The sequence below is a fragment of the Columba livia genome, chromosome 5 (assembly GCF_036013475.1).
Source record: "Columba livia isolate bColLiv1 breed racing homer chromosome 5, bColLiv1.pat.W.v2, whole genome shotgun sequence".
Lineage (NCBI taxonomy): Eukaryota > Metazoa > Chordata > Aves > Columbiformes > Columbidae > Columba > Columba livia.
Window position 1 is genome coordinate 361,220 of NC_088606.1, and position 14,419 is coordinate 375,638.

General features: G+C 58.0%; 1 protein-coding gene across 3 annotated transcripts in view; it reads left to right on the top strand.

Moving 5' to 3' along the window:
• The first annotated feature begins 4,837 nt into the window (after positions 1 to 4,837).
• The window catches only part of LRFN5 (leucine rich repeat and fibronectin type III domain containing 5), a 47,440-nt gene continuing 37,858 nt past the window's right edge, over positions 4,838 to 14,419 (top strand). For 2 of the 3 annotated variants that reach the window (XM_065062993.1, XM_065062991.1), the window contains exon 1: positions 4,838 to 5,794. The gene's annotated coding sequence lies outside the window, so the exon portion shown is untranslated. The remainder of the gene's footprint in view (positions 5,795 to 14,419) is intronic. The other variant, XM_065062992.1, reaches the window with a different exon arrangement.

Sequence of the window (14,419 nt, forward strand, 5' to 3'; positions counted from 1 at the left end):
ACTCGCAGTGTTGGCAGCCTGCTCCTTTCATTTAGTCTCTGCCCAGCTCCAACGTGCATCAGCATTGCCCCCTGGCCTTCCCTACCGCTCCGGTCCCTGCCTGCCCGGGAACACTTGTCCATGGCCTGGAGGTGGCAATGAAACCCAGCAGAAGGAAACAGCCTTCTCAGGTAACGGGTTTTTTGGGGTAGGCCGTTTTTTAAAATTATGACCGGGCTTATTCTCTATTTTTGTTTTACAGCCCTGTGATAAATCTCTTTCTTCCCATTTCATGTTTAGGGTGTCCATCAGCCATGTTTGCTCCCGCTCCTGTATCCGTGCACACTGAGTCAAACGCTCTGTGCTCTGGGAGCTGGGGCGCAGCCGTGGGGCAGCCGGGCTGCAGGGCTGGACGCGGCCGCACAGCCCGGTGAGCGGAGCCAGCGCCGGGTGAGACGCCGTGCAGCCCGGTGCTGCGGCCGTGCCCGTCTCAGCGCTGCCCGCAGCATTCGCGGTACATGGCATCGCAAACTCCTCTCGGTTGTGCCTCAAGGAATTTCCCAGACACAAAAGTGCTTGTGTGATCAAAATCATTGCGTGTTCTAGGTGACTGACGGACACCTAGAGGTGTCAGTCCTCCAGCTTATATCTACCAATTAAAACGTACTGAAAGATATAAAACTTTTAAAGGCAGGTACCAACTGGTAGAAATGTTAATATAATCTTGCAGGAGATTTCAAAAAAATCCAAAGTATATCCCTGCTTTATTTTATTCCTTAAGAAGCACATCTGTTAAAAGATCAAGATAGTGCAATTACTGTAATAATGAATTTAAATCTAAGTTGAACTTGGTTTTTTTTATAGATTAAAAATTGTAAAAAATATGCACTTCGGCTATTAAGTATCTCTTTACTTGGTTTGCTTTCAGTGGATGAACTGCGTCCACCTGAAGACAAGGCCAGCGCCAGCCCCTCCTGCCCGCGGTGGTTTGGGTCCAAGACCCGGTGCCGCAGCAGGGACGGCAGAGCAGGGACCCCCTGTGCTGGTGCTTTACCATGCGCCAACAGACCCTGGACAGAAATGCAATACAAGTTCACCTTAAATAAAATCAGAACTAATGCTGAGGAAGGGGCATCCCATAACGTGTTTGCCGAGGTCAGATTCATGCACCGCTTGCCCCGGCTGCCGAGGGCCGAGCTGGGTGCTCCGCGGCTCCGGGAAGCGCCAGCGCTCGCTGCAGCCTCGCCGGGCGGACAAGGAGGCTGCCACCTCCTGCTGCAGCCTGTGGTGCCCAGGAACTGGTAGGAGCCGTCTCTGCCATTTTTTGTACAATGCAACAGCTCCCCCCTCTTACAGACTAAAGAACTTAAAATGGAAGAAAAAGCCCTGGGGAAATGAGGAGCAGGGTAAGGCGCCACGCTTGGCTGCTCCTCGGGGAGGGCGAGGCTGGTGCTGCGCTCCTGCCCGCAGCGCTGCCCGCTGCCAGGTGTCTGTGGAGGGATCCACTCCGCGCGGAGCGGCTCTTGACATTTCAGTTATTAAGGCTTTGAATTTTCTTCTTGTAAGGATGAGTAAACACTGCAGTTTTCAAATACCTTTTGATGAGGTACAACAGCCTATCTTAAAGAGCAACATTTACTGCCTCTTGTCGTAGAGTTTTAGCACGGATGCTACTGCTCGCAGCCACCTGCTATTGCTGTCAGCGCGATGCTGCAGTGCTGTCGCTCTCCTTTAGGGTGTACACACAGCACGCTGGATCAGCACTCGGAGGTGCCCAGCGAGAAAGGGCTGCTTGTGCCACTGTAAAGCACTTTGCTCGGTGCAGAGTGGTGCATCCCTAAGTAGTCACTCCCTCAGACCCTGGCACAGCCACCACCACCTCACTGCCAGAAAAGAGGTATTTCTCCTTTCTTGCCCCAATAAAAGTGTTTAGTTTTGCTTGCCCAGCAGTTTGGTGGTGACTCCCTAGGATGCTACCTGCTTCAGATGCAGCTCTAAGGGAGCGTCCAGGCAAAGTCCCACCTCGGTGTCACCCAGGAGCGCCCCAGGGACAGACCACAGCAGAGGAGCAAACCAGAGGGATGGGAATGGTTTCAGGATAAGACCTGCAACAGCACAATAGTCACACATTGTCACTTCAGTCTGGGTCCAGAATTTGCTTTGATGTGCTCTGACATGGAACAAAATGCACTGCTGACTGCTACTGTTTGAAAGCTGCTGGGTTTCCCCCGTTAGTAAGCAGCCATGGAGCTCTGCTCGGCGTTGGGTGAGTGCCCGGCTAAACCAGCACAAAGAGCCTGCGGGGCCGGGCCAGCCGGGCAGAGCCGTGCGGCCCAGCAGCATCGTCCCCGCGGGTCCCCAGCCCGAGCCCACGCGTGTCACTGACGCTGTGCTCCCAGCAGGGGGCACACACGATCGCCCACAGCTGGAGCGGCTTTTTCTGGCAGCAGATCACAGCCAAGAGCATCCACCGCCCCCACAGCTGCCCCGCGTTCAACCGCAGCGCCCAGCAGCTGCCCGTCGCTGCTGCGGGACAGCACCCCGGGGCGGCCTGATGACAAGGCTGGGGGCAGGGGGACGTGGCTGGAAGGAACATGTTGTGACTACACAAAGTCAGAGCCAGCGCTGCAGGCAGATCCGGTGAGCTGACTGGCTGTCCACACGTCGGGGAGTCAACCTCTCCAGCACATCCGCAGCTCCCTGCACTCCCAGACACACCAGACAGGAGCAGGTCCTCCACTGGGTATATTAACAAGTCAGTGACGCCATTTCAACCCCACATCCAAGATGGATTTCAGGCTGACAAAGAAGCTGCAGCAGCCCTTGCTCAGACCGCTGAGGCTGGAGTGCAGGGTGTTCTTGTAGCTGTCTGTAAGGACACAGAGTTTCTGGACTGTGCTGTAGTGGTGCCAGTTCAGAGCAGTACTGCACCAGTCCTCATGGTGTGTTTGTGCTGGACAGCAGCAAACCGATATCCCCTCTAGAATAGACATGGCTCTGAGCACAAGCTTCCACTGAGTTCCCACAGGGCTTTTTAATTTCCCTTTCACCAGGAAAGCTGTACTCAGACATTTGGTTCCTTTCCCGATGCCAGCTGCACAGCGGGTATCACCATCGCGCTGGTTGTCCTGCTCCTGGGACCGCAGAGAACTTACAAAGCAGCGAACGCTTGAACATGAAGCCCAAGAAGATTGTCTAATCTGGTAGATACCAGCCAAGATAACAGATGTTTTACCATGGAGCATCTTCTTGTCTCTGTTCTCTCCGGAGGAGACAATGCTGTGAAGGCTGAATCGGGGCTGAGCACAAGACTGTCTCCAGCTCCAAAGGACAACTGTGCTAGAACTGAGTGTTAGGGAGAGTATCTGCAGAGCCAACTCGAGTAAAATCAGCTTACTGACATGAGCTTTCCCTCGAGAGAGTAGAAGATTGAGAGTCATTCCCTCCTGCCAGCATTTTACCCTATCTGCTCCTGTAACAACTCAAACCAGCTCCGCGAAATAGCAGCTGGGACATGGAGATCAACACTAACTTAAGAAACCCAGCCTGGCTCCAGGCTCTGGGCAGCTTCAGAGGTTGGTGGGAGACCAGAGGATGGCTGTTGCTCTGGGACGTGTGCTCCTCCCTAGACCAGGGTCACACGCTGCTGTGGAGATCACAAAAACTCCCTTTTCATTTCAAAGTTTGCAAGAAGAGCAATTTTCTCAGGTTGCATGGACTTACTGGAGCCTGGGAACACTGCTGCCTTCCCTTTTCTCACTCCCACATATGCCAGACATTGCATCCCAGGGCATGAACACCTTTTGCACAGTGTCAGCAGAGAGGTGTGAGGACTGTCACTGCTTCTTTCCTTTTCTGGGATGGGGCTTCCCCCACATCCATTCCCAGCAAAATGCCAGCGTGTCCCGGCAGCGTTGCTTCCATCGCCTCCGAGTGCACAGAGCAGTCGATGAGTTGTCCCCTGCGTCCTGTGGCAACAGCCACCCTGCGTGCTGGTCTGGCTGCAGGCAGCATCCCGAATGCTTAGGCTGGAGAAGACGCACACCTGGGCAGCTCCAGAAGCGCAGGCAGCTGCCTGCCGTCCCAACAGGAGGCTGTCCGAGGAGACGGGGCCCATCGCCCGGCGTGTGCCTCCCTCCAGGCGCAGGGTCACTGGCAGCTGACAAGGTTCAGTAGCTCCTCTTCAAGGCTCTACGGGCAGAGCTCCTCTTGCTGCTCTGCTTCTGGCAACATTACCGACATTTTCTCACAAAAGAGCATTATAGGAAGGTGTCAGTATTTTGTAGCATGAAATGCACTCTCGTCCCCCCGTAGATAGGTAACGATCACTAAATCCCTAAAAGCTCCCAAATTTATTGACCCCAAAGATAACCCAGCCTTTCCTTTTCCTGCCAGGATCATCCCCTCCTACAAGTCAGGTGTTAGGGCCCGTGTCCTCAGACAGGCGCTCCGCGGACGGGTCCGGCGGGCAGGGCGCAGGCAGCTGCCGGCTGCCTGCCTGCGGGAGGGCGCGCAGAACCCAGTTCACCATGCAGGTCAGAGCCGAGCCCGCCGCTGCCTCTTACCCTCGCGTGTCTGCTCCCGGCGCCGCGGGCTAACGCTGCCAGCGCATTTGCCGGACAAATAGTCAGGTCAAAGCCCGAGCGCACCACGCAGGACTACAGCGGTTCGCCGGTCCCCGCGCAGCAGCGGCCGCCGCCCAGCACCTCTGCCCCGCGGGGCTCCCGGCGGAGAGCGGGGCGGGGACGGGCGCTCCCCGAGAGCCGCCGCCGCAGCACGGCTCTGGCGCAGCGGGGCAGGCGGAGGAGCGTCCGTGCCGGTGTCCGTGTCGCTGCCCGTGTCCGGTCCCGCCCGGCGGAGCGGAGCTCCGTGCCCGGCGCGGCGGGGGACGGCCCGGCGACACGTCTGCGCGGTGGCCGGGCTGCGGCTCAGCCGTGCGTGCGGCGGGGCGGGGAGGCGCCCGGCTCCTCCAGCCCGCCCCGGCGCGGCACGGCACTGCACGGCGCGGGGGAGGCGGCGGCTCCCTCCATGCTGCAGCGAGCGGCGCGGCTGCCTGGGGCCGGGGCCAGGCGGCAGCCGGCGGCGCGGAGAATGGGCGCAGCAGCAGCCGCGGAGGGGCGAGCCGCGGGCACCGAGCACCCCGCCCTGCCCCGCCGCAGCGCCCGGCGCCGCGGCTGCTCCTCCTGAGCGCGCCCGGCGCGGCCCGCATGGCCCCGCCGCCGGCCGCTCCGCTGTAGCTGCGCCGCCCCCGCCCCGGGAGACGCCGGCCCGGCGGCGAGGCTGACCGCGGCCGCGCTCCTCGCTCCCGTGTCTGTCCGCCCGCCCGTCCCTCCGTCCGTCCAGCGGCAGCGCCCCGGCGCGCAGGATTACGCAGCGGGACGCGGAGCGGGAGCGCTTTGGAAGGATTAACCTGGCGCAGGTACACGGCAAGGTCACCGGCCGGCGGGCGCGGAGCGGGCTGCCCGCGGCGGGGCGATGCGAGCGGGCTCGGCGGGCTGCGCCGCTGCGTGCCCCGCGCCGTCCCCCCGCCTCCCGCCTGCCGCCGCCTGTGCGTGTGTGCATGTGCGCTGCCTGCCGCTGCCCGCCGCCGGAGCCGCGCCGCCGCGCCGCATGGGGCCGTCCGCGCGGGCTGCCCTGCCCGCCCCGGCCGCGGGCAGCCGCCGCCGCGAAGCCGCTCTAGGATGCGGCTGGTGAGCGCCGGCACAGGGCGGAGAGGCGGCCAGCCTGCCTGCCGCCAGAGCCCGGAGCCCGCCGGAGCCCGGCCGCACCTGCAGGGGAAGCGCTCCGGACGCCGTCCTTCCCCGGGAGGCGCCAGGTAATTGCGGAGGGCTGCCGTGCCCGGCTCCATCTGCATTGCAGCCCGCGGTACTTATTCACGGGGGACGGGGCGCGGGGGGGGGCGGCCGCGGCGGGGTCCCGAGCCGGCCCGGGCAGGGCGAGCCTCGCAGCGCGGCGGGCGGCGCCGGGACGGGGATGGGGATGGGGATGGGGATGGGGCCGGGGGCGGCGGTGGGACGCCCCTCCCGGGAGGGCGGTGGCCGCGGGGAGCGCGGGGCGCGGAGCGGCGCGGAGGCTGCGCAGAGGCTGCGCGGCGGGGCGGGTGCCCCGCGGACGGGCCGGGCCGGGCCGCGCTGCCGCTGCTGCCCGCGGGACGGCGCCGGCGGCCGCCCGGGCTGGAGGAGCCGCAGGGCCGCCGGTGCCGCGCCGGCCGCCGCCCCCTCCGCGCCGCGGCGCTGCTGCCGCCGCCCGGGCAGCGCGGGGAGCGCCGGGCCGGGCCCTCGGCGGAGCAGCGGCTGCAGCCCCGGGAGCGCAGCCTCCGCCCGCACGGTGCCGCGGGTGCGGCGGGCGCTGCCCGAGCCGGGCGGAGCCACCCCGGGCACTCCCGCCGGGGCCGCGGCCGGCTCGGCTCTTCCGCAGGGAGAGGGAAATCCGCGGCTCTCCGCCTTCCTCTCTCCCAGCCCCTGCCCTCCTGACGGTCACCCCGTCCTGCAGCCCTCGCCCAGGCACACACCTCTGTCCTGCAGGGCTGCCGCTTGTCCCCAGCCTCCAAGGATACGTATGCGCTTCCCCTCCCCTCCATCCTCTGTAGTGAACACTTCTCATCCACAGGAAAGCAAATGTAGGACAAGATAAACCTTTCTTTCCTGCTGGAAGATTCCTGTTAGGGGAGATGGCACTGCAGTTTTAGAGGGGCCAGTGGAAACCTCGCAGCCATGTTGGTGTCAGGAGCACATAAATGTCCTGGCTCCTGGGAGCATCTGGAGCGGAGGAGATGCCAGCAGATGGGAGGCATGCACAGGCCCAGGCCCAGGCCCAGTTCAGGGGCCATCGCGCCTCAGGGGGCACATGCATGGTTGGGCTGGAAGCACTTATGAAGCCCCTTCCAGTGTTGCTGCTTGCTAGTGCAGACTGGGAGGTGTAGGGGTCTGCAGTGTGCTGAGGTCTGCCATGAGAGTTAATGTCAGCGCTTCCCTCTCTCGTTTCTACCTGTGGCACTAACACCGCTGTTTCCTCTCCTTTACATTCTCTCGCCTGGTCCATCGTGCCTCTGGGGCAGGGACTGTTTCTCATTGCGTTGGGTGTCTAGAGCAGAAGGATGTTTTAGTTGTGGGTATGAACATGACCTCACCAATCCCCCAGACTGGAGGTGGGAAAGCCTGGGTGCCTCCAGCTGAGCCCAGCCCTTTACAGCCTCCAGCTGACTGTCACGGAGCAGGACAGGCCAGCAGTCCCTGTGCCTTGGTCATCGTGCTGCATTGACAGTGGCTTTTCCCACCCATGCTTACATTTCATGTGTTCCCAGAGCAACGTGGTGTCAGTTCGTTCCTCCTGAGCATCCTGGAATGAGTGCTGGCATATCCGGGCCTGTTTGAGTTAGGGCAGCCAGACAACAAAGCTGTGAGATGAGATGGACCTGTCCTGGGATGTTAGAGACATTTTGGTTACTGCTGCATGTCTGTGAGTGGCTGCCTGTCCATGGAGGGGCCCTGGCTGGCTCTGGGGCACCGATCCTGGCTGCAGGTGTGTCCAGGAGCATGGTGCAGATGACCAAACTGACCCCGCGTGCCAGGACTGTTCTGCCGCGGTACGTCGGGGCTGCGTGCTCGTGTGTGTGGGCTGCCCTGGACCCGGGTGTTCGGGGCTGTGTGTGCCTTGTGCTGCCTCGGGGACTCTGGCTGGGCTCCTCGGGAGCCTGGAGACGTTCCCCAAACGCTGTGGGCTGTGTACAGCTTTGCCTTGCTGTCAGCCCGTGGGTTTCATTTCGCTGCCGCGGTCTGTCCGGGCAGGGGAGGTGTGCCGGCGGGCTCCAGAGCAGGGCCTGGTGATTGCTCTGCTCATCTGGGAGTCAGATTTGATTCTGCACAAAGAACCATACCAGAGCCTGAGTGTTCTCAGTGCCCAAACACCTTCCCGATCTACGTTTCTAAATATATACTGTACTCAAGGGATTATGCATTTGTTTAAAGGCATAATAAATGCATTTAAATTCGTAAGACTGTATCAAAATGCACAGCAGAGCTTGCCAGTTAGGCCTGGAGTCACAAGCCTCACTAAGATGCTTCTCCTGGCATATTAGCTCTCCTTTCTGCTTTCAGAAAGAGCAATTACTGGTTTTATCATAGCAAGGCAGTCAGTGGAAGTAAACCGTGCATGTTTCAGGCACCTAGTCCAGGTTCAAAGCTGAACTAGTTCAGGCTCCCAAACCACACAGGGCTGCAGGAGCGGGCTCCCTGCCACCCGTCCAGCCAGGGCTGATGGGCTGAGCGCTCCGGTCCCATTTGTGACCAGAAGGGCTGAGCGCTGTGGTTCCCAGGATCTGGTTTGCATTTTTTGTACAACTCTTATTGTCTGGAGAGGCTCGTGTTTTCCAACAAGGTATGAATGGTGACAGGCTGCAATTGTAAGGCGGGGGAAGACGGGTAAGGAGTGACTGTCCAACCCAGGAACCAGGCTGGCTGGGTGTGTGGGACAAAGCAGGGGGAACCCGAGAAGAACTGTGGCAGAGCAGCAGGGCAGGAAGGAACGAGATCTTCCCCATCAGACCTCCCGGGGTGCTGCCGCTGCAGTGGCTGAGCGTGCGGTTTCTCCCCGGGCTGAGGAGATGCAGAGGCAGGTGTGCGGGGGGACGGGCTTGGCAAGCCAGGGTGCCTGCAGGCTGCAGCGCCCTGCGGACATGGAGCACCCCGAGGTGCCTGGAGGGCTTGTCCATCTGCTGGGGCACGTGGAGATGTTTCAGACACTGGAGAGCTAATGGCTTTCCATTGCTGATCAATATTGCCTATGCTTTCAGATGCACTAACAGGTTCAGTTGTATAGAGCAATCTTTTGAATATTCTCTGAGCAAGCAGCTGGTCCAGAAAATCATTCTAATAGCTTTGCTATTAATGGGCCTGCAGAACTTGAGCCAAATAGAAAAGGCTTGTCTAAGTGCTATTGAAGCATTTTGGGCCAGGCATATTCCATGCATTAGGGAAGATTTGTACTCCTTTGACCAGACATCATTGTTATCTATTTATACACATCTAAATATATCCTTTGCAGTCTTCAGACTTTTCTAGCTAGTAGTAAAATTACTTTTCAATATTGTGCTATTAAAATGTGCTTGCTGACACTATTTGATGAGTTTTGTGCTAAGGGTGTGTGTGTGTTTTAAATAAAAACTATTCTTGAGGTAGTTGCCTAAAATGCTTTGGAAATAAAAGCAAGTTGTCCCTGTAGATGGAAAGCAGAAGGAAGTACAGTTGAAGAGAAGCAACACTGCAGACATGCTCAAGCCTGGAAAGACAAATCCAAGCCAGTATAAGGTTTTTGTTGCTTAAGAGCGAACCATTCTTTCTAGAAATATACATCAAATAATCATGTACTTTGCAATGAAATAGAAACATTTCCTTCTCATTAGTCAGATATACCTTCTGGTACCCTGAAGTTTGGCAAACCATTTTGAAAACAAAATAACAGATCTCGCAGAAGTAACTTGTGGTTTGCTCAGGTGTGTAGCAGGTTGGGGAGCTGGCAGGTGCCTTTGGTGTGGAAGCTCTGGCCGGTGGCCCCGTCCCGCGGATCAGGGCGGGGGACGTGGCCTGGCGAGCCGGGGGAGCTCAGCGGGGTGGCAGCGGGCTCCCCGTCGGCAGCCGGCGGAGGAGCGGGTCTGAGCAGCCGGCTCACCGCGTGCTGTGGGAATGGCTGTCCAGGTCCTGCTTTGGAAACAGTGTTAAGAACCAGGGGTGAAAGGCAGTTCCCCAGTTCCTGGCTGTCCTAAGAACCCACACACCTCCCTGCTGCTCGGGGGTCAGGCTGCCTGTCCATGCGTTTCTCTGGAGCAAGCGAAGGTCTTGTGGGGCTCCCGAGGAGGGATGGAGACCTCTGAGATCCTCCCGAACAACAACAGGGATCGCTCGTTGGGTTGTGGTGGTGGTAGTATGGCTGTCTGACTGGCCTGCAGCAAGCCATGAATTAGGAAAGACAATAATTTCATTTTCTGTGGCAGCTCTTGCTGATGGTTCTTGGAGAGCTAAGAGAAGTTACAGGGATCGGTATTCACAGGGAAGAGATGGGGCAAGGAGAAGGGGCAGCTCTCAGAGAGGTCCTGGCCTGGAGCCCCCGGCCGGGGCCCTTCATGCCCCGGCGGCCCAGGACAGGCGTTGTGCCCCATGGTGGCTCCGGCCCCTGGGTCCAGGCTGCACTAGCAAAGGTGAAACGGTGTGGGGCCGGGAGCCATGCACGGGTTTACAGGGCAGCTGCTTTAGCTGCAGGATGGTCCCATTCTTGACTGGCCTGAGGGATTCCGTGGTGTGGAGGGGCTCCCTGCCTGCGTGTCCCCGTCCGCTGCGCCGCTGTCCCCTGCCCGGGCAGCTGGGGGTGCGGCATGGGCACCCGTGCCTGTGGCCTGGCTGGGCGGCCCCGCTTGTGTTCCCGTGGAACAGATCGCTCGACAAATAATATTTGCCCTGAGCAGGCTGGATAATACCAAAGGTGATTTGTCAAATGGTGAATTGAGTGACAATGGGAACCCCAGTGAACGGCTTGCTAATTGTGTAGCATGTGGCCAGTGCTAACTCTGGGTATTTGAAGCTGCAAACCCCATGTCCAGTGCCTTGCTTTTGAGGTTTCTCTTCTGGATGAAGTTCCTCATCAGGAACCGTCTGCAAAACACTTCCATGAAAACACATGGTTAGCTAGCTTTACTTTTAAGTGGAATATCTTGTTTTTCCCCTTGAAGTTTTTGTTCAGGCATGTTGGACTTCTTTTGTATTGGTGACAGATAGAACTCTTCAGTTTCCATTGCCTCAGCGTTGTTACATTGCCAGGTATCCGATATTCCCTGGGTATTTATTTCTAATTCTCTGTACTCCCTAGTCTCTGTGCTTGGCCAAGGGGACAGAGGGGCAGGAGACCTGAGGTGACACCGCAGCCCATGGCAGTGAGCTGTGGCTGTGCCAGCTGGGCGCCTCTGTGGCAGAAGGACTGACTGCAACACAGCAGGCATTCGGGGAAACACATGCAAGGAGGAAAAGGCACAGTAGAAACAGTCAGACTGAGAGGAAGCCCCCAGATCTGTTTTCAGTACCCTGGTGACAGTGCCGCTGGTCCCAGGGTTTGCGATGGGATCTCTTTAACAACACTGAGAAGCGACACAGAGATGCTCTGCTGCACGTGGCGGAGGTGTGGGTCAAACTCCTGGGCTTTAGCCAGAGTGAAGAGCTCGCCCGCTACGTGTGGTCTTTGTCCCAGCAAAGAAAGGCACGTACAGTCAGCAGCACTGCCAGTGCTCTGGTAGCTGCCTTGTTTTTGTTTTCACCGACGTGGTTTTAAAATAGTTTATGTAAAGACCCCCTGATATAGCTCTGTGGGAGCAGGGCTGAGTAAGGCGAGCAGGATTTATCGCCTTGTCAGCTGTGACTCAGTGGTTCTGCTGGGTACGTGGTGTTTCTCAAGAGATCCTTCTATTGGGGACCATGATTCAGCTCTGCCGCACTGTGCAGAGCTGGTGTGCTGTGCTGTGGGCAGATCTGCTGTGCTCGGGGCTCCTCCTGACACGTCAGCGTTGCACCTCGTCCGCGCGGGGCTGCTCGCGTGGGCCGGGCTGGGCTGCACACGGCAGCGCCGGAGCGGCGGCCGCTGCCTGCCCTGCCAGCCGAGCCTCGGCCGTGGCCGCGCCCGGAGCCAGCGCCCTGGTTTGCTGGCATACTGGAGGGTGTGCGGACCCATGGCACCCTGGTCAGGAGAGCAGCATGTCCCTAAACGCCATGACCGACCCTGTGCAAGCTGGCACAGAGAACTGAGCGTCTTTCACTGATACAGTGTGAGGAAATGAGGCAAGAACAGCACAGTCCCCAGCTCAGGCTCCAGCAGCGTTTGCCGGTGCACGATGGCAGATGTCCTGACAGGTGCAGTGCAGGGTCCTCTGGCATGGCCTGTGTGGGGCTGGGGATGTGCTGCAAGCAAATCCAGATTATGACCTTTCCTCCCAGTGTCACCTGTGGGTCTGGCAGCACTCAGGCCTCATACCTTGTGGTTTGGATCCCCGAGAGGTTTTCTTGCACTCCCCAGCTCCATGCTGCACCTCCGTGGCTCCTCTGTGTCGGAGCTGTGTGTGTGCCCTGCTGCGGGTAACAGTGCGAAGGGAGCCGGCACACGGGCTGGGAACAGCGGTGGTGCCTGGGGACTGCGACTGTGGGGCGTACATGGAGAGGACTGGCCCTCTGGGTGACATGGTGCTGCAGGGGCTCTGCAAGCAGAGCGCCCACACGGGGACCCTCCCTGCTGCTCATCGATGGTGCCCTTAGCAGTGGTGGACTGGGTCACTCCAGATGTGTCCTTGTCCCCAGGAACGTGGGAAGGACTGCATTTAGTGACTGGTTTTGAGGGTACAGTCTCCTTTCCAGTCCTTGTTGTTGCCTTGCATGGAGCCCCCCTCTTACGGCAGATGGGCGCCGCAGATGCCCCACTTACACATCCCCTCTCTGCATCCCCAAGTTGACAAGCAGCGAGGAGCTCTTCCGTCAGGACCTAGCACATGTTGGAAGTGCCCGTGGGGACGCCCTGTGACATCTCCTTGATTGTCTGAGATACGAAGGTTTGCTCCTGTTCCAGACAGAAAGGTGATGTTTCAGCGCATGGTTTGGTAAACAGCAGTACGTGCACAGGCTCGTGTGCATGTGGCGATGGGTGAATACTGTGCTCCCACAGTGAGCAACTTGCTGTAATGGCTCTTCAGCCCAGCTGTTGCCCTCACAATTGTTTCTGCAATTAAAAGTTGCAGAGCAACGCTTTCATATTATCCTGGTGGTAAAAGCAGTGGTTTGGTTTTTTTAATAGTTTCTTCAGAAAACTTCAGCGCTCAGGCTGTAGTTGTTGCACCTCCAGCAGTGCTGCAGTGGAGCGCTTACCCCGGAACCACCGCAAGCTGTGCCGGGGCGGGGGCTGAGCGCGGCTTCTTGTCTCGCTGCGTCCTTGGTGAGGACCAGTGCGTGGGCAGCGCAGCCCTTCTTCCACACGGGCACCTAACATACTTAGGTAGGCTTTGTACGTGAGCAATCCCTGTGCCGTCAGCAGGGCCGTCGGCGCCTCGGGTGCTCCTGGCTCCGGGCGCGCTCACTGTGCCGCTGCCCTGGCTGCTGCGGGTGTAGGATCTCGCTTCGCGTCAGTCGTGGGGCAGCACCACGCGTGTCAGGTTGCGGGGCCGCGTCCATGCCGAGGCGCCGTGCTCCTGAAACCTGTCAGCATGGAGAAGCTACTGGAAATAGTAGAGGGGTTGTGCATGCTCTTGAACACGAGCTGTTAAAAATTTAATAGAAAACCATAAAAAATCGCAGTACCTAGCAGTTCTCCGTGCAAGGTGGGAGGTTTACAGTAAAATACATTTCTGCAGAGGCTGCCAGCTTAGGAGGAGGTGTGTATTTCTTTGCTGTGGCGCGGGGCCTTGGGGTGTCCCCTCTGACTGCTGAAAGCACGGGGTACGGGGACCCTCTGGGACAGGTGTTCTGGCTGACACCCCTGGCCGTGCAGGCGTGGGGACGGCAGCGTCGTGGCGCGGTGCCCGTCTGTCCTGCCGTCCCGCGCGGGGACTCTGCTTGCACGCCCGAGAGAAAGCAGAGCGCGCTCCAGCTCTCTGCCCGTGTTGGAGCAGCCTGGCCTGTAGACATTTGATGCAGTGCCGGAAAGGAGAGGTTACTTCCCCCAGGACTCACATTTTTGTTGTATTCATTATTGCCCATTGCTGCCCTGGGTCAGACACTCTGTTTCTAACTTATTTTATTTAAGAAGCATTCTGCAAACAAACACCTTCTGTGGATTGAAGCAATCCCCATGTTCTTCTCTGTTCATAGAAGGAAAACATGATAAATAACATGGAAAAATACACAGTAGCTCCGGATGGATAATTACAGCTACGTACTAGTGCCAAATGAAGATTGTATTAATTTCTAAGGAACAAATTAGGAAAGTAGTTTTAAAATGCACTTTAGTAGTGTAGCATTGTGCAGTATATAAAAATGAGTAAAAGATAAACTGCTTAGGTAAATGCCCTTTGATTGCTTGCATTGCTCAGCCACGTGATCCGCAGCAGCTCTGTTCAGGCATCACAGCCCCTTGCTGCTCACACACGGGCTGTGTTATTATCTTCCACGGTTTCACTGAGGAGTATAAAGAGCTGAGCTGAATAAGCTTAATTTCTTCCAAGAAGCATTAGAGGCCTATATACAGATCATGTGACTATATTTGAATTGCATCTGGAAAGTTTAAATAATAACAATAAATAAATAACAATAATGAGGAGCAAAGCTGTGGCCAGCAGGATGCGAGACCTGGAATGCCATGGAGAGACTGGACTTGCTCATTGCCAGCATTGCTCAGGCCATGCGTGATGGTCAGTGATTCTTCCTAAATTTATACTGAGAATGTGGAGAGGTAAAGGATACAAGACGAAAGTGCAGCAGCA